Below are 27815 nucleotides of genomic sequence, written 5' to 3'. Positions count from 1 at the left end.
GGTGTCACGGTGGCACAGTGGGTAGTTTGACCACCTCACAGCAAGAAGACTGCTGGTTTGTTATATTTTTATTAGCCTGTTGTTTACAGTGACAGTGATGTTTCAACGCAGCATAACACTGCTAGTTCACCACCTTAAGTTTTGAATAATCAGTGGCAAAATATATCTTTGTAAAACTTGTTTTCATAGTTGAAAAGTTAAATCACAATTCTTGTTGTGCAATGCTCAACCTTTATGTTGAAAGAGTGCAAATATATATATTTTAATATATATTGCACTTATACATTCTGTTTATCTTGAAAATACTTAAATAATATGTGCTATATGTTCTAAAATGGCCCTCTACTGTAAACTGACACTCTGGCTCTGAGAGAAAAGCCAGTTTGTAAAAAAAAGTCTTGGTTTTGCTTGGTTAATAAATAATCAAACTCATTCAATGGCACAGCATCCTCTTTCACATAATCTCATGAACTTGATCTAATTAGTTAGTGCTGAATTATCGCATTGTATCGTGATATGGGTGTGAATCGTATCGTGTTGCATCGCAATATGTCATAAATGTATCGCTAATATATCGGATCGTATTCTTTGTATCGAGATGCGTATCGGATCGGCATTATAGCTTAGATGCCCAACCCTAATATATATATATATATATATATATATATATATATATATATATTAGGGTTGTAACGGTATGAATTTTTTACGGTATGATAATCGTCTAAAACAATACCACGGTTTGACGGTTTCGCGGTATACGGTATTAAATAGTAATTTTCATAGCAAAGACCCTGAAAAGAATAAGAACACGTTTTCTGACTGAACAAAGGTTTTATTTCAACAAACTTTTGAAAGAAACATTTTAATAGAACTATAGAAGTCTTTTATAAAAATAAAATGAAAAATTTCCCATTTTAATAAATTAAATTAGAAGGAATAAACAAGCAAGGTCTTTTAAGATTAGACAAAAATAAACTTAAACTGTCCTTCCTTATAAGCAGGATAAATGGGAGACCAAAAGTGCAATACCAAGTTTATGGCTGTAAACATGTATTTAAAACGTTGTTTTTTTCAGTCTAGGTTGTGATGAAGAAATGTAAGCATGTTGAGATTTTCAGGACTTAATCTTGACCGCTGAGGTGAGAGAATGTGTCCACTTGTACAATGAACAAATAAAAAAATAAGAAAATAATAAATAATGTGTCAAAGTCCAAATAAACATGGTGCAAATCCTCAGTAAAAAATAGATATAAATATTTACTATACTATAAATTGTTACATAACGAAACTAGATTCAATATGGAACATCCTTAGGTTTTATGTGCCAGCATGGATATGGTTGTCTGTGGATATGGATTTGGATATGGTTGTCTGCAATGCAGACAAACAGCTGCACCTTCATTTGTGTCTTTTGAAAACAGCAAGAGCAGCAGTTCGTCTTTGCTGTGTCACTGTTTTGTCATGTTTCTGTGCTGCTGTGCATGCAAAAGTACTTAGTATGAGAATTATTTCATGCAAAACTTTTTTTTTTTTTGCGTTTTATTTAGCCGCGCATAAATGTATGCCTATCTCTCATTCCGTGTTGTTCAAAAAGCTTGTTGGTCCACAAACAAAAGCGAAACCTATGCTTATTGGTTCTGATATAGCGAGTTTGAACCAATCTGGGCATGGAGGAGGGACAATGCATCAATGTATCATGTCTGGTTTGTCCGGAGACACAGTGACGAGCATTTCTTTGTCAAATCAGCGTTGTCAAATTTTGATGACGTCATCGCACTGATTCCGGAGCCTCTGAAAGTCCGAGAAAATTCTCTTCTTTATGAAGAAATTCTCTTCTTTATGCCAATCTTTGAATTGTATGAATCGGATCAGCGGATCAAAAGTTATTAAACATTTAAGAGCAATACTTATTTTTAGCCGCGGGCGGCTGTCTCGGTCTTTAAGGGTTAAAACCGTTGATATGCAATTGCTCATGGTATGATAATCGTGCACGTTCAAATCGTGGTAGACCGTCATACCGGTATATTGTTACAACCCTAATATATATATATATATATATATATATATATATATATACACACACACACACACACACACACACACACACATATACACACACACACACGTTAAATTACATGTACACTTTTAGATTTGCAAAAATGTAGCCAGCTAGAGGATTTGGATGTTCATCTGAAACAGAAGTAATGTATTTTACATGAGGCACGGATTTCCAATGAGCCTGGGATGATTAATCTATCTGTAAATATGTTTAAGACCTAAACTGATACTTTATAAATCACAAAAAGCCATAAAAAATACTTTTATGACTTAATGAACCCATTCACAATATTGTAATTGTTTTAATGACAATATATGAGTCACATACTTATTCATTCTTCATTATTGAACATTTCTGGTCAATATAGATTTCCATAAATGATCTGGGCAGGACTTACTGTACATGTAGTTTTTTCAGATAAGTGTGCTTTCAAGCAAAGCAAAATATGCAATGCAAATGCCAGCCAACCAACAACATCTAAAATTTTATCAGCCATTACGTTTAATCTCTCTTGAAAAATGGTTTTTCGATTCTAATTATACGTGCCTCAGTGCACCCCATCTGATTTGGATGAACTCCTGTTGGGTGTTCTTCAGTAACACTATGAAAGCTAGAACCGACCTGGTGCTCAATGCGGCATATGAAAGAGACTTTGAACCCCCATAACAAAACAGACTCAAGCACACGACCATTATTTTTGCATTATACCATCAAAGCTCCTCTGTGCTCAAAACATTTAGAAACGAAAGCAACCGACTGTTATTAACTTGTTGGCCCAGCACGTCCTGTCATCCTTCGGCTTTTACCAAATATGCAAATAAAAAAATAATAATAATAAAACATACACAAAATGATTTTTTACTGCATGTTTAAACTACTTGTTTAAAAGGAGCTGAAGCAACACAATTCTTAAGGGGGGGCTTTGTTTTCTGTTCAATCCACTTACATATGTAAAACTGATTAAGTTAACTTAATCGATGTGTGGCGACAACATTAAGGAATTGTGTGGAACCTAATTTTTTTATAGTGTACTAAAAGAAAAAATAAAACACCAGATATAAAATGGAAGTTTTAGGCAATAAATATAATTTTGGGGACAAATGAATGGATCAATGGAATGATGGATTGACGAATAAATAAAATGATGGATGGAAAGAATGCATGACGGATGGACGAACAAATAAATAGAATGACAAATGGACAACTGAACGGATGGATCGACAAATTAATGGATAAATAGAATGATTTATAGACAGACAGACAGACGGATGGAAAGAATGACAGGAAGAATGAACAAATAGAATGACGGATGGATAAGTAGAATGATGAACAGACAGATGGACAGATGGATAAAAAAAAGATGGACAGATGGAAAGAATGACTGACGGATGGACATGCCAAAAATAAATAGAATGACAGACAGATGAATAAACAGAATGATAGATGGACAGACAAATGGATGGATGGATGGATGGATGGGTGGATGGATAGGAAGATGGACAAAAAGAACGGATGGATGAAATGATGAACTGATGTATGGATAAATGACAGTAGATAGAGTATGAAAAAGGATGATATGAAGGATGGACGAAGGATGAAGAATGAAGGATGGATAAAGAGAATGACAGATGGACAGATTGATGTAAAAGGATGACTGACAAATAGATAGACGAACTGGCAAACAAGGGATGGACAAATAAATTGATAAATAGAATGATAGACGAATGAATTTACGGATAGATGGAATGACAGACAAATAAAATAATGGATGGATGGATAAATAAAATGACAGATGATGGAAAGTTGGATAGACAGAATGACGGAAAGATAAATAAATAGAATGGCAGACAAATAAAATAATGGATGGATGGATAAATAGAATGACGGATGATGGAAAGTTAGATAGACAGAATGACAGAAAGATAAATAAATAGAATGGCGGATGATGGATAGTTGAATGGACAGAATGACGGACAAATATAATGAGTGATGGATGGATAGGCAGACAGACAGATAAATAGTATGATGGATGGACAGATAAATGGAATGGCAGATAGACAGATGGATGAATAAATGGAATGACAAATGGACAGATTGGATGGGTAATTATTTTGACAGAGGGGCAAATGGATGGATGGAATGAAGAATGGATGGATAGAACGATGGACAGTTGGATGGATGGATAAATGATTAAAAGTAGATAAGCAAACAGTTTTTGCTATTGAGAGTTGAAAACGACTCAAGGTTTTTTTGAGACAACGTAATTGTTTTATGTTCAATCAACTTAAATTTATAAAAACAATCAAGTTAACTTAATTAATTTGTGTTCAAACACCAAAAAAGAATTGTTTGAAACCCAGCATTTAACAGAGGGGAAAAAAATGAAAATAAAATGAAAACACTAGATATGAAATGCAAGCTTTCAGGTAATAAATGACAAATGGATGAATAAATAGAATGATGGATGGACGAATAAATAGAATGACCAATGGACGGATGGATAAAACAAATGACCGATGGACAGATGGACTAAAAAAAAAAGAATGACTGGCAGATAGATGGACAAATAACACATAAAATGACAGATGGACAAATGAATTGATAAATGGAATGATGAATGAACAAATGGAATGACAGACAGATAAATGGAATGATGGATGGATGAATGAATAAAAAGAATGACGAATGAATGGATAGATGGATGGACAATGGCAGACAGATAAATAGAATGACAGATGGATGGACAGAATGATGGATATAAATAGAATGATGGATAAACAATTGACAGATTGATGGATGGACAGACAGAATGATGGACATAAAATGATGGATAAACGATTGATGGATGGACAGACAGAATGATGGACATAAATAGAAGACAGATGGATGGATGGATGGATGGATGGATGGATGGATGGAATTGACAGAAATAGAATGACAGATGTATGGACAGACGGAATGATGGACATAAGTAGAATGATGGATAAATAGAAGACAGATGGATGGACAGATGGAATTGACAGAAATAGAATGACAGATGTATGGACAGACGGAATGATGGACAGATAAATAGAATGGCAGATAGACGGCCATGGATGAATAAATGAAATGACAAATGGGCAGATTGAATGGATAATTAGATTGACGGAGGGACAAACAGATGGATGGAATGAAGGATGGATTGATGGATAGAAAGACACATGGAAGTAAGCATGGATGGAATGGATAAATACATAGAGTTGAAATTACACAATTCTTAAGGTTTTTAGGGAAACCTTGTTTTTTATTTAATGTGAAATGTTCCCACACCTTGGATGACTTGGGTCACATGGATTTTTCTGCCTCCGCCATGTACTTTACTGTGATTTTTATTGATTTAATCAATTCGTTGTTGCAGCCCTAGTTTTACGTTCAGCCCACTTAAACTTGTAAAGATTTAGTTAACTGAATTGTTTTGCGTTTAGACAACATAAAGGAATTGAGTGAAACCCAGCATTTTTCACAGCTTACAAAAAAATTGAAACGCCAGATATGAAATGATAGCTTTTAGGCAAGGCGCAGCCCTCTCATCGACCCCAGGTCTCCATCCAACATGTTCTTAATGATGCCTCCTCTTCCCATTAATTAAATTTTTACAGTGTGGACTTTGTCTCTTCTGTCCCAGTAATTGTGCTCGGGGTCGGAGTTAATCTCCAGAAAATTACCTGCCAGGGACGGACAAGGTGGGAAAAGTCATTATTTCATCTGGCATTATCATTATCCCCAAGACTGGCACGGCCCTGGTCGTGGATGTGCCGCCACACGCAGAGAGGAAGGCCATCGCTATTACGGCCAGCGTTTTCTTTAATCATGCCTGCACATTACCAGCACTGGGATTAGAATATGATTTATGGCTGCCACGAGGAGAAAGGTTAGAAAATAGACTGGCAAAAGTTACTGTTCGTAATGAGGTAGCGCTGATTTGCAAAACTATACTGCGAGTGGGAAGGCTAGATGCCTTTGCATGAAAATCACAAAATCAGGCATGAATATTTTTGGGGGGCATTAGTCTGTAATAAGCAAATGGAGTGATGAAATTAAACTGAATTCAACATAAAGCCAAGCACTAGGGTGTCACAATATTCAGTGTTTGTCTGGGTCTTGCAGCACTTAACTAAGCTGATTTATTCAAGTGAAGAAAAAAAGCTGTTAGGGTTGCCAATCGATTAAAGCAAGATTATCTAATTGACGATCTGCCAATGAATTAATTGGATTTGAACCACATGCTGTTTGTATATTAGTGTTTTTTCCATTCAAAAACGTTAGATTGTCACTCCCAAGACATTTCTTACTATGGCTGTTTTTCTATTATCAGTTATTAAATGCCACCTCAGTAAATTGGCAGCCCTAAAAGCAACAATTGATAAATGAATCTTCTCATGTATTGTCAGTATGATTAATCTAGCTCACAGTGCATTTACTAAAACAAACACACACTCAAACACAATAAAAACAATTAAAAGATTAAAAGTAAAGGTTTCTGACTCATTCCTTTGGAAATAGTGATTCTCTTTTTACACATTTAGTATCAAAGATATTTCAATACGTGGACATTTGTAAATGTTTAAAGTACACAATTAAATGCAAACAATTACTTTAAACTTAAAGAAAAATACTATTTTTCAACAGGGCTGAGGCCCTAGATACTGTTTATTTTACACAAGTTTACATGACCGCTGAGATGCATTAAAATATTGGTAATACACATTCACCGACCACTTTATTAGGTACACCTGTCTAACTGCTTGTTCTAAATTTCTAATCAGCCAATCACATGACAGCAACTCAATGCATGTAGACATGGTCAAGACGATCTGCTGCAGTTCAAACTGAGCATCAAAATGGGGCAAAAAGGTGATTTAAGGGACTTTGAAGGTGGCATGGTTGTTGGTGCCAGATGAGCTGGTCTGTATATTTCAGAAACTGCTGATCTACTGCGATTTTCATGCACAACCATCTCTAGGGTTTACAAAGAATGCTTTGAAAAAGAGAAAATATCCAGTCTCTGTGGGTGCAAATGTCTTGAGGTCATAGGTGAATGGCCAGACTGGTTTGAGCTGTAGGGCAAGAGTAACTCAAATAACCACTTGTTACAACAGAGGAATGCAGAAGAGCATCTCTGAACGCACAACACATCTAACCTTGAGGCGGATGGGGTACAGCAGTAGAAGACCACACCTGATGCCACTCAGAACAGGAAACTGAGGCTACAACCTGCACAGGCTCACCAAAATTGGACAATAAAACATTGGAAAGACATTGCCTGGTCTGACGAGTCTCGATTTCTGCTGCAACATTCAGATGGTTGGGTGAGAATTTGTCAACAACATGAAAGCGTTGCATCAACAGTTCAGGCTGGTGGTGGTGGGATAACGGTGTAGGGGATATTTTCTTGGCACACTTTGGGCCCATTAGTACCAATTGAGCTTCGTGTGAACGCCATGACCTACCCGAGTAATGTTGCTGACCATGTCCATCCCTTTATGACCACAGTGTACAGATGGCTACTTCCAGCAGGATAACGCACCATGACATAAAGCACAAATCATCTCAGACTTTTTTTTTTTTTTTACATGACAAGGAGTTTACTCTATTCAAATGGCTACCACAGTCACCAGATCTTAATCCTATAGAGCACCTTTGGATGTGGTGCAATGGGAGATTCACATCATGGATGTGCAGCCAACAAGTCTGCAGTAACTTCGTGATGATATCATGTCAATATGGACCAAAATCTCTGAGGAATATTTACAGTATTACAGTAGGATTAAGGCAGTTCTGAAGGCAAAAGTTGGTCCAAGCCGATACTAGTAAGGTATACCCAAGAAAGTGGCCGGCGATTGTACATTTACATTTACACACACACACACACACATACACAAACACACACACATATCTATATCTATATCTATCTATATATATATATATATATATATATATATATATATATATATATATATATATATATATGTATATATTATTTTTTACCAATTAGTATGTTGATTTTACTATCGCTAAATTTTTTTGATGGCTTAATAATTTAAAAGCACATTTTAATCCGCTGAATTATTGAACCCCTAATTTCAACATAAACAATTATTATTTTTTTAAAAATAGGGCAATATACAGTACAAACATTATTTTGTGTGTTTATTTAAATTTACATTGACTTAATTGAATACAACTGTATCAAAACCTGTAAAATCTGTAAACATATTTACTCCATTAAAATTGATTAAAATTTCATGACATTTCATGTTATATTGTAATTTCCAATGAATTGTTGCTTTCCATGATACTGCACTTCATCACAGAAATCATGATCTCTGCTTTAGTTATTCTAACTAAAGCAGCGCAACTTCATCTCAACAATCCTGAGCAATCCAATGCATTACAGCAAAAATATAGTTCAAACTTCAGTTATGTGAAAGAACCTCATCTTGTATTCCTCTAGATGATCAATTTTGTAGACATTCAGTTGTACAGAGGTTTAATTGTACAGAGGTTTAATGTGAAAGAATAAGAGTCCTCAGAATTCAAAAATAGCCTGACATCAATGTACAGCTTATGGATTGTTTGGGCTGGATCATAAACATATCACCAAATACTTGAGTCTAATGTCTGAGAGTAAAGTATAGGTTTGTTAGGAACTCATAGCTGTTTTCTTGTTGCATTCATTGTTGAGTGCTTACAATTTAAGTTGAGGGCCCTTTAAAAGTATTTTGCAACTCTGAGATTACTATTATTAGTCATCTATCGCTAGAGCTAGACTGAAACAAATAAGGTATTTTACATTAAAGTTTTAAAGGTACAGCAGCAAAAATATGATGTGTATTTCTAAATGTGATGGAAAAAAATCGATAAATAAAAAAATACACTTTAAATAAAATAGAAAATATGAAAAAATAACTAAACAAATAAATATGTATATATGCATGTATGCATGTATGTATGTATGTATGTATGTGTGTGTGTGTGTGTGTGTGTGTGTGTGTGTGTGTGTGTGTGTGTGTGTGTGTGTGTGTGTGTGTGTGTGTGTGTGTATATATATATATATATATATATATATATATATATATATATATATATATATATATATGAGCTAAAATACATAAAAAAGATATAATTAAAAATAATTAAAATAAATAAAAATATATTATTAAATACAAAAATAAAAGTATAAAAGTATAAAAAGGATATAACATATCCTTATCCTTATAATATATATAAAAATAAAAAAGATAATATTATGCATAAGTCAATAAATTTTAAAAATACATTTTAAATAGAATACATAAAATGTGAAATAAAAAAAAATTAAATTAAAAACACAAAATTATATTTAAAATGCAAGTTAAAATAAATAAAAATATATTATTAAATACAAAAATAAATGTATAAATAACAAAATAAAATAATATTAGGATAGCACAACCATCTCAGAGCAAGAAGATTGCTTGTTCAAGCCTCGGTTGGGTCAGTTGTCATTTCTGTGTGGAGTTTGCATGTTCACCCCGTCTTCATGTAGGTTTCCTTCGGGTGCTCCAGTTTTCCCCACAAGTCCAAAGGCATGTGGTATAGTTCAATTGGGTAAGCTAAATTGTCCGCAGTGCACAGAATGTGTGTGATTGAGTGTGTATGGATAATTCCCAGTGATGGGTTGCAGCTGGCATCCACTGCGTAAAACATGCTGGATGAGTTGGTGGGTCATTCCACTGTGACGACCCCAGATAAATAAAGGGACTAAGCTGAATGAATGAATTATAGATAAGTCAATTTTTTTAAATACTATATATATATATATATATATATATATATATATATATATATATATATATATATATATATATATATATATATATATAAAGATGTGGGAAAAAATAAAAATATAAAATTATTAAACATTAAAAATTAAATTAAAAAGAAATATAAAATACAAAAACAAATGTATATAACAAAATAATATTTATTAAATGAATAATAATTATATTATTAGTATTATTACATAAGAAAATTAGTATTATTACATAAGAAAATAATAAAGTGAAAATAAAAAGAAAATAATAATTATAAAAAATTAAATTAAATTAAAAAAAATGATTTTTAAAGAAGAATTTTAAAAAGCTGACTAATATTATCGTAACATACAAAACCTCGTTGGTGACAAACTCCATTTTGAATAGAATGAAAAAACGAAAGCCTTGGTGGTGATAAAATGTATTTACATAGACATGTCAATCCTTACACAGTTACAGCTTGTACAATTTCTCCCAGACAAGCACGAGTCTTGGGAAAACATCAGTTTACTAAAACTCGTACACACTCAGTCTGAGATTAACCGTCTCTCATACTGTGTGAAGGCTTTATGTCATGCCCCTTTTACGGCAAAACTACAGCAGCAAGAAATCTAAAGTGCAGCCAGGCTTATTACTCCATATTAAAATTAAAAAGAAGAAAGAATGTGGAGTTAAAAACATTTTTGCAAACTGATACAACTAACTTAAAGCAATAATTGAAAGCAATAAACAAAAATAATAAAAATCACATCAATGGGGCACAAAAATTTACTAAATTAAGGATCCACTGAATTTCTGTCACTCAACATTCTCATTTACCTTTATATAGATTACCTTTGCAATGCATTTTCTCAGTGTGTTGTTTTAAGTGGTGTTCTGTAATCATTCATTCATTCATTCATTTTCTTTTTGGCTTAGTCCCTTTATTAGTCTGGGGTCGCCACAGCGGAATGAACCACCAACTGATCCAGCATGTTTTTTACACAGCGGATGCCTTTCCAGCCACAATCCATCACTGGGAAACATCGAATTCACATTCATTCACACACATGGACTATGGACAATTTAGCCTACCCAATTCTGTCCCAGTTCCAGTACCACGTCTTTTGACTGTGGGGGAAACCCACAGCAATGCAGGGAGAACATGCAAACTCCACACAGAAATGCCACCTGACCCAGGCTCGAACCAGCGAACTTCTTGCTGTGAGGCGACAGCACTACCTACTGCGCCACCGTGTCCTGGCTTTTTTTCTTCATAATCTTGCATTGGAGCTGAAGCTATCGATGTCCGTTTGTCATCCTCTTAGAAAACGGTTGATAGTCACCTAGTTACGAGAAAAGCAGGGGAGCGCGAGCGCAAAGCTCATTGTAAATGGTCAAGGAAACCACGTGCGCTCTGGTCACTTCAGGTCAGAATAACAACACATGCAAAAATGAGTGCGGTGACTAGCAGTGAGGAGATTGTAAATTTAAAAAATAAAAAATAAATAAGGATGCAAGGATGTTGCCAGAGTGGCTTTTTGGTTTCTTTTCTTGTGCATCCTAGCCACCAGCACACCATCTGAAAGATTCTTATAGCATAATGTTGGTTGGTTCTTTTACCTGAAAGCTCATAATTTATTTTGTTTACAGAGTTTGTGGTCTCATGTAAATTCTGTTTTGTCCCTTTTTACTACAAGTTTATTATGTGTCTAATCCGGGTTTATGTCTTCTCAATGAAACTAATTTCTGTAAAATTAAAAAATATTGTTTGCTGATTTCACAGCTGCAAAAAAGGCAATCATACAAAATTGTACATACAAAAATATTTTGCTCCCCCTCCCGTTTGTTTGTTTGAATGTCTTTTATTTTGTTAATCTAAAGTCAATAAAATGTTGATCACAAAAACTAATTAGCGATATCGAATGATATAAAATATGATCATGATAATATTTTTGCAATATTGCCCAGCCCAGATAATATTAATAATAAATGTTATTTGTTATGTGCTTAATCTCAAAGCATGCAAGAAATACATTAACAAATAAAAATGCAGAGAATTACAAGCTTGCATAAATCCCAAGAACAACCTAGTACTCACACATGATAAACACATAAAATAATAGCAATAAATTAGTTACAAATTGCATAAAAGTGACTGATGATCACAAATTAAATGCTTTGCCAAAAAGATGCCCTTCCAGCTGAAATCCATCACTGGGAAACACCCATGCACTCATTAAATTTGTGAAAATAATTAAGTTAAATTAATTGATTTGTGTTGGGACACTTGACGAATTGTGTGAAACCCAGCAGCATTTTACAGTGCAAGTCAATCTGATTAAACAATGCTGAAAACACAAAAGAATGGGCATGCTGCTTGTTTCTATCTAAAGGAAAATACAAGCAGCATGTTCATTCACATCCAAAAGCATTAAATCTCCATGCTAAACTATTCATTAAAGCAGGAAGCTGTCCATTGCAGCAGGTGCCCACACGAATCAAATCAATAAAACTGTGGTATTTAAATAATTATCATGTCCTTGAGAAGCTCAGCATGGACATTGAGAGCGGCGGTATTGATTATGCAGAGCGTTATATTGAGAGGCAGGGTATGAAGCGTGTTCAGGGCCGTGTACGAGGCCGTCCTCTGGGGAGGTGCATGATTCGGACGTGGGAGAACTGAACCCGCCGAAAATCCTTTAGCTCTCTCCTGCTCAGCATTTCTAATGAATGTAACATGAGGATTGAAGAGAGCAGCGTCTCGGGCCGGTGGGGAATTATCTCTATCACTGCTGACATCCGAGAAAACAGCTTTTAATGGCAACTCCAGCATTATCTGCAATTATAAAACGTCAATCATAGCCAGCGCCTTTCACTGCTGGTCAGTAAAACTTGCATAAGCAGCCGTTTAAATACATGCGCTGGTTTATTTCTGTTCTCAGTCAGATGAAGTTACAGAGAAGGTGCACTTCATGAAGTTTTTAAATGTTGCTGTTCGCTTTCCGACAAGTCTCAGAGTTCAGAAACTCTTGTTCACCATATTGAAATGTCAGAAATGGGAAGGGGCTTCAGACATTTTCAGAAATGTTTTTATTTTGTGATTTTACATTTGGCTAGAGGTTGCACTGATGCCGACTTGCTGAAACAATAAGCAATGAAAATAATGTTATTACACAGCTGCCTGGGATACTTGCTTCTGATTGGTCAGTCGTGACATTCCAAGATATGTTATTCAAAGACAACAATAGAGGTGTGAACCTACACTGGTCACATGGTTCAGTTCGGTTATCATTATCATGCCATCAATTTGGTTCAATTCGACATCTCGGTACATTGACCATGCTTTTCATACACAATTTTATTTTTTACTTCACAGCACAAGAATTCTTGTATTAAAATGTGTAATTTTGAATAAATGTTATATCTATTTGTAATACAATTTTGTCCATTAATCATACAGTCAGATATATGAACTGTACCTTTAATATTACCTGCTGAAAGAAAACCAAAACTAGAAGTACATGTACAAAACAACATGAGCATTTATAGCAGATAAACTAATGTAAATATTATCCCGCTTAATTTTTGAGCGTTGTCAAGAGAGTTGTTAAACGCCTGATTATTCACATCAACAGAAGGGCTTTGATTATTTCTAACGCGCTGGCGCTGTTTACTGATGATAGACACGGTGGAGAAAACTCTCTCTGCATTTGTGTCTGGATCCAGAAAGAGACAGAGAAAGAGAGAGAAAAAAGGAGCTTACTTTCATTTTCTCAATGGGAGTAAAATAAGGGCTTCTGCTGTAACTTCAGTGTCACTGAATGACTGTACAGCAAACACACACAGTGAATTGTGCAGAGTTTCTGTGTTTTAATTATTTGCGCTCGCCTCCCTTGCCATAGAATTCTATCACCACATTGCACATTTGATATAAATGACGTCAGTAGCATATACATAATAACAGGTAAGGATCTATTTCAGAACTGATACTGAATTGTCCGCATCTGCATTACGTTGCACCGTAGAAGCAATTATATTTGACCCCACTAGATAACAACCACTAAATAACACAGCCTCATCCGGGAACCCCCTAGATCACCAGTAATAACATTTTATTCACATCCATTTAATTAAATCCACAGGTGCTGCTAGAGGGGGAGGGGGGTTGTAAAGGAGGGGGCAGAGTTACTATTAGGGTGCTCAGTCATCCACATTCTTATTAGGGATGTCAATTTCCACATAATCATGTTATTGATCATCAATTAAATTAACAATCATTTATTGATTAATTGTAAATCACCATGCACTCAATCATAAACACAATGCATAAAGTTTTAAATGTATTAAAATATTCAACTAACAAACAAAGTACGCCTTTTTTATTTAAAGAATTACAGTTATGAACATCTTAATCCTTATAGGGATCCTTTAATAAGTTAACGAATCTACGCTACTGAACAATAAGCTGAATATGCAATACATTATGATCAAAGCGAAACAAGCCAAGCCTTCATTGCATCTATAAACTAAATATATTTTTAAAAATTAAATTAAGTGATGTGACAAAAAAAATGTAAAAACTATTATATAGTATGCTACAGGTTAAATCTCGTCATCTCGTCAGAACTAAACATCACTGCGGTTAGCATGCATGTCCGTTTAAAGCTTCATAAAGAACAGACCTACATATGACAGAAAACACAACCTCAATAAATACTATTTAATATAGGCTACATTAAGGGCATTTGTTGCCACATTGAGTGTCAAGTAGGGGTGTAACGATTTATCGTTGTACGATTTATTGCGATGCAAAAATGTCACAATATGCATCACGGCGTTATGACGATTTGATTACGATATGACGTCCGTTTTCTCTTATTAGTTGAGCTGTTTGCACGTGAGCTACATTCCACCTGCTGTCGCACGCGAGTTCAGATTGCAGCAGCAGTAATGTTAGCAGACCAAGATGAGTGGAGTTGAAATAGAGGATGGCCCATCCTCTCAAAATCAGACGTCTGGCAACTAGGGTTGTAACAATATACCGGTATGACGGTTTACCACGATTTGAACGTGCACGATTATCATACCATAAACAATTGCATATCAACGGTTTTAACCCTTAAAGACCGAGACAGCCGCCCGCGGCTAAAAATAAGTATTGCTCTTAAATGTTTAATAACTTTTGATCCGCTGATCTGATTCATACAATTCAAAGATTGGCATAAAGAAGAGAATCTCAGCTTTCCATTGATGTATCACATAACATTCGCGGACTTTCAGAGGCTCCGGAATCAGTGCGGTTACGTCATCAACATTTGACAACGCTGATTTGACAAAGAAACGCTCGTCACTGTGTCTCCGGACAAATCAGACATGATACATTGATGCATTGTCCCTCCTCCATGCCCAGATTGGTTCAAACTCGCTATATCACAACCAATAAGCATAGGTTTCGCTTTTGTTTGTGGACCAAGCTTTTTGAACAACACGGAATGAGAGAAAGGCATACATTTATGCGCGGCTAAATAAAACGCAAAAAAAAAAAGTTTTGCATGAAATAATTCTCATACTAAGTACTTTTGCATGCACAGCAGCACAGAAACATGACAAAACAGTGACACAGCAAAGACGAACTGCTGCTCTTGCTGTTTTCAAAAGACGCAAATGAAGATGCAGCTGTTTGTCTGCATTGCATACAACCACATCCAAATCCATGCTGGCACATAGAACCTAAGGATGTTCCATATTGAATCTAGTTTCGTTATGTGACTATTTATAGTATAGTAAATATTTATATCTATTTTTTACTGAGGATTTGCACCATGTTTATTTGGACTTTATTTGGACTTTGACACATTATTTATTATTTTCTTATTTTTTTATTTGTTCATTGTAAGTGGTGTTGTTTATAGTAACTAAAAATATATTATATGGAAAAAGTCAAATTTGCTTCACTGTTCTATTATTTTGTAACATTTGTAACATACCGTATACCGCGAAACCGTCAAACCGTGGTATTGTTTTAGACGATTATCATACCGTGAAAAATTCATACCGTTACAACCCTACTGGCAACATTTCAGTTGTCCAGTCATTGCTTTAGACTCGTCCGCTTTTTGACACGCATACTGGGTCAAACATCCTAAGTTTTAAAGTCTTCACAGTGATTTACATACTTTGCGCAGCGACATGGATACCTCCTAATGGTGTTGAAAGAGTCACATACTGTATTTATAAGGTACAATTCACCCTAAAATATCATTCTGTCTTCATATAATGATGTATTGGCGGCCGCAAAATCACACATGATGTGAGCTGACCGTGAGCTGTTACTACAGAGGGCGGACTATGATAGACGCACGCGCGTGTTGTAAACAACATTCAGTTTGTGGAACAGAGTGATCGTTCATGAGCCGCGTGGGAAGTATGAACAGCTGTGGAAATGAAACCGAAAGCGTGCACATTATTTAAATAATCATATCGCATTTTAGGAGTTATGATTACGACGAGCATGAACTCTTTTGAGTACAGAGGTACACAAAAATGCACGTCAACATGATACACTTGATAGCGCCGACATCAGCGACGCCGAAGAAATAGTAAACCTGCCTAAACTAAAAGACGGCCACCCTGTCACTCATCATGCTCAACATGAAGACAGCCATCCATAAAAACCTCTCAGACAGATACACATAAGTTCAGGATTATTTTATAGAACTGCTGATTACCTGGAAATGTAATTTTTTTTATTTATTTATTTATTTATTTTTTGCACACACAAAAAAACGCAAGTGATCAAGCAAAGCCTTAAGCTCCTACTGTTAAATTCAATTGAATTGAATCATTTTAATAATATTTTATAACAAGTTTTTCAATTGTTTTATTTTCCAGAGACAGTCCTGTTTAATTTATTTTCTTAAAGAAGGTTCAGTTTAATAAGTTGAAACAAAAGAAATACATAAAAAATAGTTTACTTGGTAAATAATTTTTTTTAATAAAATTTGCATTTCAGTTTAATTAAAAATTTTTATTCCAAATATCATGATACATATCGAATCGTGAACATTATATCGTGTTACACATTGTATCGTGATCTGAGTGTATCGTTACACCCCTAGTGTTTCAGGAAGAGACAATAGAACTTTAGCTTTAACATGGATTAATTGCACTTTACTTGCATGAGGAAGATTTTGAAGGATTCCTTTGCATTTGATTATTCAATATCTGTGTCTATTAATACTTACAAATAAAAATAAAGACATTTTCTCTCTTGTCTATTCTTTGTTTTTGTATTTATATTAGTTTTTTATATTTTATGCAGATTACACTATAAAACCAGAGCAATCTGATGAAGTAGATTTAATTTTATAATAGATGTTGCACAAATACAAAATACTGCAACGTCATTTTTTTACCAACATCCTGTTACATACATGTGCAGCACTACCAAATCACCCATTTCTTAAACAGTAGTCTGGAGCCTTAAAAATATGACATTACGTCTAACGGTTTTGCTTTCCTGTCGGAAAAAGTTTACTGTACCAACTCCATGTACTGTATTTGTCCGCATATCTTTCCCTGCCTGTCATTTCATTGTAAAATAAGAACCTGGTCTGTGCAGGAAAGACCAGTCTTGCAGAAATGTCCTGAAAAGACAGACTCTCAAGCTGTATCTGTCACTCTCAATTAAAATTTGCAGCCTCCCGGTAGGTGGAAGTGCTGGTGCGTGTGGGCAGAATGTGGGCTGAGATTTGAGAACAGATACATCAAAATAGAAATGAATTTGTGGTGTGGTTATGTGCGATTATTAAACTGCAAAAAGGTGAGATTAAAAATATATAAGCACTGCACACTTTATAGAAAGTGAGAGCGGTCTGTCTACTTTCTGTTACTATGCAAGGGGGGCCAGATGCTTAATATTAACAAAAAATTGCATTTACTTTTAAATTGTAACATGTACAAATGACAATGTGTTGTTAAGGGAAACAGCTGCTAATTTAGTTTTTATTGGTCAAAATCCTAAATTATTCAAAGATGGCAAAAACATTATGGCAAATAAAAATTACATTGACAAATCAATCATTGCAACAAAATGGGTCAAATAAACATATTTTAAGCTATTTGAAAAATACTCAAAATTAACATTGTCCAAAAAATGGCCACAAAAAAAAAAAAAAAAATTAGAAAAAAAATAAAATTCTACTCTAAAATTAAAAAGAAAAAAAATTATATATATATATATATATATATATATATATATATATATATATATATATATATATATCAAAACACATTGCCACATTACATTAATTAAAAACAAAGTTATATTAACAAAAAGCATGTCAAATTGTGCTTTATTATATTTAAATTGAGTGCAAAACAAACTATGTAATCATTTAGATTGTAGTACACGAATAAAATAGCATTTTATAATAAAAATTCAAAGCAAATTTTTATTATATTCATTGCTAGATGGGTCATTTTTGAAGATTAATTAAGTGACATATTTTTAATGCCTAGTTGTCGCCACCTATTGGTTAAATAATGTAAATGCTGCCTACAATGCTCATTTTTAAGCATCAAGTTTAATGCATTTGATGATGATTTTGACCATAATCATCAGTGGTATTATCAAACTCTAAACTGTTATTCCAGTAGTTCTGTGTTTTTTGACAGTGTAAATGCTTTTATACATGTGATTTGCATGACATGAAGTGATTTCTGAAATAGTTACAAATTTAGGATTAATTTACAGTAAAAAAAAAAAAAAAAAATATATATATATATATATATATATATATATATATATATATATATATATATATATATATATATATATATATATATATATATATATATTAACCTGCGGGTCATGTGTGTTCCAAACTGTGAGTTGTGATTCGTACGAATCACGGATAAACAGTGATGCGTTACACCCCTGCAAACCACATTGTTAAAAGCAATAGCAGGAATGTTCAACTGCCCATAAAAATAGTTTGCAACCAGTTACAGGTCCCTAAAATATTAAGAGTAAGAGTAAATCCAATAAATAAATGTTTTCAACCCATACTCATTCTGACAATGTAGCCCTAAATACATTTTGGAAAGTGCTAAATATGTCCCAGGAGGTACATTTTTCTGTTGTTTATGTTTTTGCGAATTCACCAGAGGCCACATTGTACACTTTTTGAGACCTCAAATTCATCACAACTGCCATTCATGCCTGCTGTTCTCACATAAATCAACCAGAGGCTCCTGTCAACTGACTGACTGAATGAATGATTGACTGACAATGACTGACTGACTGACCCACCCCCTCCTTTCTTAAATCCAACCAATAGTATTTTCAAAAGCAATCCAGAGATAGAAAATCCCCCTAATTCTTACCATGTTTTCAGATATTACCACATTCTCACCTTGTTATTTACTTGTTTATTTTATTTGTTGGCTTCGGTTTTACTCTAACCTGCTTTTTGGAACTGTTCTTCGCCGGACTCAAACCCCGTCGATGCGGTCAACTCCTCTCTGTGTCTCAAGTCCACCAATATACATGGCGAACCACTGGACAAAAAGGTAACAGCGGGAAAGCCGCAAATACAAAGGTAAGCGGTCAACAGGTAAGCTTAAAATAATGTCATATCGCCTCGCAGCATTTATTTTAAAGACGAAATGCAGCCATACGTACTTCTGGCTACATAATACACAATCTCCAGAAATGTATATTGAGCTACTTTTCCAGAATGAGCCTATGTTGATATTTTTCACTGTATGCAGCCTAAATATCAACTTTAATGTTTAGTTTTTCTTAATACAAAGACAGCAGCTATTTTATTAACTTTTAGATTGGCTGAAAGAATTTACAGATTACAGTAACCATTTCACCTGACAATAAATCATGAATAAAATGTGACTAATAATAATTGAGACAAAGCAATCACTACTCATGTCTTTTGTTTGCTTGGCCTTGGCATCACAGCAGCAACCTTAAAAAAAGTTCAACCCACAATTGCAATATTTATCAAGTTAATCACAGCTTTTGTTTATCTCTTTTAAAAACAGTCGGTCGATTTGTAAACTTTTTTGACCTTCCCTCAACGCGGGTCTACTGCACACATCACAATCTCAATTCAGCATAAACCAGCAACTCTCTCATTACAAGCCTTTACAAACTCATCCGATCAATTGTTACGCTGTGCGGAAAGCTATCCGAGAATAGTCCCGTTCTGCTTTTACTGCCAAAGACTTTTCAAGGAGCTCCGATGCTTAGTGGGCCGAGCAGAGGAGGACAGCCGATGATATTGCTAGAATAATCTCTCCAGAACACACATCCACTGCAGTTATTATACACTCATGAAACACACTGTCAGAAGGTAATATAGTACGTTTCTCCAACCTCAGCACTTTCCCTCTGAAATACGATTACGCATGTGCACATACAGAACTCAAGAGCAAGTGTGATTTGTTTTATCTCTAGATCAGATTTTCCTGAATTCAACAAGGTGCTGAAAACATCCCTTAGAGAATTGCATAGAGTTATTTTATCAAATTTTCGGCCACATACAGTACTGTATGGTTGCTTTAACCTCGCTTCATCTCAATGCAGCACTGTTAGAAAGACACAGAGATCGGACTAGGGCAGCACAATATATCATTTGAGGATCAATATCGCAATGTGTGCATCTGCAATAGTCACATCACAAAATATACAGTGTTGAGTTGGGATTATGGATGACCAGAAAACACAGGTCAGAACCAGCCTGATCTCACAAGAAAATGTAATTATTTTACGTTTTATTAGTTTAGTTCAGTCGTTCAAAATGGCAGTCATACATAAAATCAAACTCATACAAATTAGTAAGGGTGTCACGATCCTCCAAATCCTCGATTCGATTACATTTTCGATTCGATATTCGATTTAAAAAAGAAAAATTAAAGAAAATCATAAACAATCATACAGTAAATAAATAAAGATAAGTTACACACATAATTACAACCTGTCATTCACTTTTTCCACGGGACTTGTGAATAGGCAGAGTGGTCTGTGTTGTTATAATGGTGTCGGTAATAAAGGTGCACAACCAACAGGAACCAGCCAACAGTATCTGAGGTGTTCGCTAAAATTACCAAGTACAAGTGTGAAAGTGAAAAGATTAAAGCAGTCTACTGACTGCCTTGACCCGCTGTCTCGAGCGCAAGACGGTGTGTGCGTCTGTGTCTGAGCCTGTGTGTGAATGTGTGTGTGTGTGTGTGTGTGTGGTCACGTAATGTGCGCTTTTAGCGGTAGTGAGGAAGGAGGGCTGCTAAGAAATCCAAAATATTTCCACACCAGCGACTTCATTGAAAGAGGAGAGGGTTCAAGTTATGTCGACGGGTCTCCTGCCTCTGCAGTTCAACAAGCACTTCAACCTATATTTTACAGTCTATGACTTCAACAAGCGTGTTTTCCACATGACAAGCCAAGCTGACGTGACATGGGGGCATGGCAGCATCGACGATTCCATTTTTTGATTCGATAATCGAAATTGAGAATGAACTTTGATCGATTTCGATTTAAAATCGAAATCGTGACACCCTTACAAATTAGTCACTAAATCAAAATGTTGCGAATTGTCTTGAGATAACATTGGTCAAAACACAAGAGATTTGTGGAGACACTGCAAATTGTACTATAATAGAGCAATAGTTTATCATCTGCATGTTTTTTAAGGCCTATAACTATGTGAACATTTTAAGTGCAAATTAACGTTGTTCCAATACTGATACCAATATCGGAAATATTCGCTAAAACCAATGCCAGAATTTTTGCAGTATCAGCAATAATAAATACTATTTGAAATTATAAACATACACAATATTTTCTTTTTAAAAGAAATATATGCCCACAAGCTTTGCTTAACACTTTGTTGCCACAAAAACCACTATTACAGCAGGAAAGAGGGTAATGCACTATTGTACTTTTAAAAATATTTCAGAATTTTATATTTCAAGGTTATTTTTCTGTATTTTTCTTTTGCATTGATTTTCAAACATTTATATTCACTCAAAAGTTATTTTTGCTGCTTGTTCAAACTACTTATGACAAAATAAGCTGAATCAACACAACTCTTGAGTTTTTTAGACAACTTAATTCTTTTATGCTCAATCCACTTAAGTTTGTAAAAACAATTACATTCTGTCAAATTAATTCTGTCAATGTATTTAGAGCTAGTAGTTTACACAACTGTTACTACAGATAGACACTCAGGTATTGGATCAGCACTCAATATCGACCAATACCCTAAACTCGGATATCGGAGAGGAAAATCAGAACATCCCTAGTCCAAATATCTAAAAAATAATAATAATAATAATTTCAAGAAGCATTTTGTGGCATGCAAAAAATATGTTTTCCAAAATAATGTCACAATTATGTGAGTTTTTTCTATACAATAAGCTAAATATTTAGCTAATGGGGTAAGCTAAACAATTTTGTTTTAGCTTTGAAATAAATTATTTTGCTATATAACTCGACATGACTTGGTTGATATTTTTAGTTGTCTAGTTCTCTTTCCTGGATCCTTTAGTAAAATTAAAATAAACTCTCAGTAATCAGTTTCACCTACATGCCATACTGACCTACTAGAAGTGTCCGTTTCGTAACGACCATAAAGGATCCAGCACAATCCACCATGGCATTTTCTACTTAGCCCTTCTCCTACAAGGTTACTTGATAGTTAGCACACATTTATTGCCCATCCGTGTCAACTCACAGAACACTAATTTAAAGGACAGCCAACATGGAGCTGGCCAGCTTTCAGTGCCCGCTAAAGGGCAAAACTGTGATTGTAGAAGAGGGTCCTCAGTTACTCTCCAGTCCCTGGGTCATTCTTACTTAACATCAAACCTACAACCACTGACTTCAGTTTAAAACATGGACTCCACCATATGGAAATGGCAGGTAACGTCTACATTTCAAGGACAAATTTGCTAGTCCTATAAGAAACAGTTTCAGACTTAGTCTTATATATTTACCAAACAATTATTTAAATCATACCATCATCCTAAAGAGAAAAAAACAACCAAAACCATCATAGAATTGGTAATAGTTTTAATTATTATGAAACCCTAAAGCACAAAATCAGTCATACTGGTATAATTTTTGGTAAATCCCAATTATTTGATGTATGGGTCAAATGTAATCAATCATAATGGCAAAAAATGATGTTCCATGTAGGCATGGAACGATTACCGGTTTTAAGGTTTTAAAACCGTTAAAATCTTGTGTTATACTATTCCTAAGGTATATGTAAGGCTTTTTTAATGTGTTGTAGAGACATGTGTTTATTTTATTTTATTTGTAAAAATAAAAATAAAAAAAGGAAAGGGGAAAAATATTAAAACATCATATGGGTTACAACATCAAGTTTTTTTTTTAATCAAGTCTTTGATTAAAAGTCAGTCTCTCCATACAGTGTATTTTTTTTTACAATTCTTATACACACTGAGCCCTTGTTGGAGGATCAGCCTGTAACTATTTTGCAGTTATGGCTTTTCTGATACTTACCAAAGGGGTTTGAATCAATTTGTCAATAGTAAGAAAAATGTTCTGGTATTTTCTCAAGGTATAATGTAATAAATGAGTAGTCCAATTTTTCTCCAGTTATCAAAATCTGTGCTTTTGAAACTAATGAAGCAACTAATGACAGCAGAAGTCGAATAATTATTTAGCCTGACCTGTTTACCGTTTAATGTTTCTTAAAATTAAATATATTGTGTTCAATATGGGAAAAAAAAAATATTTTTTTTAACCCAGACACGGTTACTATACCATCAGAAACTTATACCGGCCCATGCCTAGTTCCATGAAGATTTTATTATATATTTTTGCTACAAGTCTACATTTTTCTATACATTTATGCACATATAAACAGATTTATGATCAATTAAACTGATTGTCAAACAGTTGATTTGTACAATTTTACAAAGCTTTTCTGCACAATTTTAAAAGGTTAAATTTTTAGATTTTTTGTACCCTTAGATTATCTGTGTCTCTGACAAATATTGTCCAATCCAAACAAACCATACATCAGTGAAAAGCATGTTTGCTCAGCTTTCAGTTGATAAATTAATCCCAGTTTCTCAAAATTGAAACTTATGATTTTGTTGTCCAGAATCACATTTATTTTACTGTAAACAACACTTTTTCTATGGGTCCCCATGTTGTTAGTATTGATGCCATGTTAAAACTAATAAATCCTTATGGGTTCCAAAACACATTACAAATCATTAAAATACAAAGGCAGTGATTAAAATCTGATGGTTTATGATGTTTAATGGTATTTGTAATGGAAACCATTTTAAATTTCTATGATGGCTTTTGTTGTTTGTTTGAGCAGCAATAATATCATTATATATACAAAAACACAAATATGTAGTGAAGTTCGTACACTGCATAGACTACAGTACATGCAAATTCTTGCTGCAGGTTTACTCATCAAAATACAGTATTTTCCAACAGAAAAGCAAGCTTGTTAAACAACACTTGAAAGACTCACCAATTGTTCATTGGATGCTGTTTCGTCCCGTGTGAAATACTCCATAACACTGTAAGTTCATTTCCAGAGACTTGGTTAAGCCTTGGATGTTATTCATTATTGTTTAATTTAGGAGAGATTGCAGCCCAATGCAGCATGTATGGTTGATTTCCCGCGTGTCTTGCTTTTGATTCGCTCACTCGAATATTTCAAAAAGATTCATTTCGTGACGCCAGCAGGTGTGACAGGTGCGCTTATGCACACAACGGCTATGAATTATATTAATCTTCGTGTACACGCGTCTATATTTACTAGTCAGAAAGTCAGTTTAATCAAAACGAGCATTCAACATCATTTTTATCCCATTGTTTTCTTAGCTGTTGCCAAATGAATCACATGAATGCATGAATCGGTTTGCCTTAAGCCAAAAGATTCAAACCAATAAGCGAGTCACGTGATCAGGTCAGGTGTTGGCTGATGATACGTTCAAAATAACACAAATCAGGAGAAGTAGGATATGTAAATGCTCATTTTGTCGATTTCAAAGTGAAACTGTTTTTTATTTATTTTAGGATTGTAATTAAGCTGTACAATATTGCAAACATAATCATTATATACAGCAAGATATTTCTGTTACTTTTAAAGAAATTATTTTGGTTATTATGAATCTGCCTCTACTAAGATAAATGCTTGTTTTGTTATAAATTTTATTTATTTTCTTTGTAGATTCCATATCTACAAATGCAAATTTACTTATACCAAACCATATTTTCCTGTTTTTTTTTTTATTTTTATTTTTTTGGCCATAATTTGGTCATTATTTACATTTAATTTCATTATCTAAAAATAAAAAAGCAAACAGAATTATTTCATTTTTAATGACTTAAATTTATGTACTATAATTGATTCTTAAATGTCTTACCCTCAAGTATATATCATATTCTTTATTACTTTTTTAATTTTTCTTTCTCTCTTTTTTTCATTGACAATGTAATTCATACTCATAATTAGGGCCAGACGGAATCTGTAGACATTTTTTGCTATTTTTACACAGAATTTTAGTAAAAATCTGTGGATTTATGTGGAATGATTTTGGAAGTATCATAACTAAAACCTTAATATATGAACTAAAATGTAATACCTTTTTAACTTGTGTTCAATGTTTACAATACAAATTCAATTAGATCCACTTAATTTGGTAAACAAAGCAAGTCTTCTGTATAATGTCTCTACTAAAAGATCTGAAATACTAAATATTACTAAAAGAGCTGTAAATAAATCATAAATATTTTCATATTAGTCAACAATATTACTGAAATTAATATAAAAACTGAATAAATATGAATTTACACACATTTACACAAGTAAATAAACAGAATCAATGATGGGCTAAAAATCTGCAGGATTCTTCAGATTCCGTGTGGGCCCACTCATAATGTACTGTAAACAAATACTGCTACAAACTTGTCAACAGTTTTTTTTTTTTTTTTTTTTTTTACAAATAATAAAAGAAACGTTTAAAAAGCTCTAACACATCTATATTGACAATTAAAATTAAACTTTAATTAACCTGTGATTACCATTAAATGTGGCTTGTAAAAAAAAAAGAGAAATAAGATATGTACTTTGTCTTGATGAGAAAAGCCTAAACATACATGAAGAAACATTACCACTTAGCCATCCTGACTCACAAACATGAAATCATAAACAAGAAAAATAATTCATAAAACCACTGATTTCAATGTAGACCATATTATGTTTTCTAATCTTCTCTCTCTCTCTCTCTCTCTCTCTCTCTCTCTATATATATATATATATATATATATATATATATATATATATATATATATATATATATATATATATATATATATATATATATATATATATATATATATATCTGTTTTTTAAAGCAGCAACCCTGAATTGAAGCAAATATCAGTGTTTTTTCCAAGATCCATTAACTGTTCATTCATTCATGAAAAACAAGTCTTATATGAGTAATTAAGCTGATGATTAAAGCTGATGATTAAAGCTGAATCAAAGCCTTGTATATCCACAACCTTGACAGTCAGTGTCAAACCATTCATTAACAAGCTAAATATCCAATTCATTCATTAAAATTAAGTCAGTTGAAAAAATATCGCACAGACTTTTTTTATGATAACACTTTACAATATACGGGACATATAGTCCATGCTAATTTATTTACTAACTTGAACAAACAATGGATAATATGTTTACATTAATGTTAACAAGCATGGTGTTGGATTTTAATAATGCATGGTAAATGTTGAACCATGACTAATTAATAATGTAAAGCACAAACATTTTTCATTGTTTGTTCATGTTAGTAAATACATTAACTAATATTAAAAAGTAAAGTGGTGCCTATATAACTTTAAGTAGAACAAAAATGGTAGTTTCACACAGGCAAAAATTAAATTGCTGAATATTTTATCACGTGGGCAGCACGGTGGCTCTGTTGTTGGCACCTCACAGCGAGGTCACTAGTTCGAGTCCAGGCTGGATCAGTCAATAGTATCTGGGTGCAGCCTTTATAATGCAAGCTGAGATTGCATCACTCAGGATGCAATGCCAGACATAATGCATATGGAGAAAGTGACGTCACTGTGATGGGTAGGGTTAGGTGAGCACATTAAAAAATTGGATTGGATGCAGCTCAAATTGCACTGCACCAGGTCTGCATTCAGACCCCTCTCGGGTCAGTTGGCATTTTACGTGGGTTTCCTCCGGGTGCCCCAGTTTCCCTCACAGTCCAAAGGCATGAACTATAGGTGAATTGAATAAACTAAATTGGCCATTGTGTGTGTGTGTGTGTGTGTGTGTGTGTGAATAAGTGTCTATAGATGTTTCCCAGTGCTGGGTTGCAGCTGGAAGGGCATCCGCTGTGTAAAACTGATGCTGGATAAGTTGGCGGTTCATTGCACTGTGGTGACGCCTAATGAATAAAGGGACTAAGCCGAAGGAAAATGAATAAATGAATATAATATATAGCACCTATATATACTGTATATATATATATATATATATATATATATAGATATATATATATATATATATATATATATATATATATATATATATATATATATATATCTATATATATATATATATATATATATATATATATATATATATATATATATATATATATAGGTTAAAGGGGCTAATCTATTTGTTCTTGAATGGTTCATTAAAAATTAAAAACTGCTTTTATTCTAGCCAAAATTAAACAAACAAGACTTTCTCCAAAAGAAAAAAATATTATCAGACATACTGCGAACATTTCCTTGCTCTGTTAAACATCATTTGGTAAATATAAAAAAAAATTTAAAAAAAGGGAGGCTAATAATTCTGACTTCAACTGTACATATACAATTATGTGTATATTCACCTTTA

General features: G+C 33.8%; 1 protein-coding gene across 10 annotated transcripts in view; it reads right to left on the bottom strand.

The window, feature by feature from the left end:
* The window catches only part of LOC147833028 (uncharacterized), a 425349-nt gene extending 400774 nt beyond the window's left edge, over positions 1-24575 (bottom strand). For all 10 annotated transcript variants that reach the window (XR_015513156.1, XR_015513154.1, XR_015513155.1 and 7 more), the window contains exon 1: positions 24414-24575. The gene's annotated coding sequence lies outside the window, so the exon portion shown is untranslated. The remainder of the gene's footprint in view (positions 1-24413) is intronic.
* Between the last annotated feature and the right edge of the window lie 3240 nt (positions 24576-27815).

The sequence above is a fragment of the Danio rerio genome, chromosome 17 (assembly GCF_052040795.2).
Source record: "Danio rerio strain M-AB ecotype USA chromosome 17, GRCz13ab, whole genome shotgun sequence".
Lineage (NCBI taxonomy): Eukaryota > Metazoa > Chordata > Actinopteri > Cypriniformes > Danionidae > Danio > Danio rerio.
Note: the sequence above shows the minus strand (reverse complement) of the source record. Positions and strands in the feature narration are given on the sequence as shown.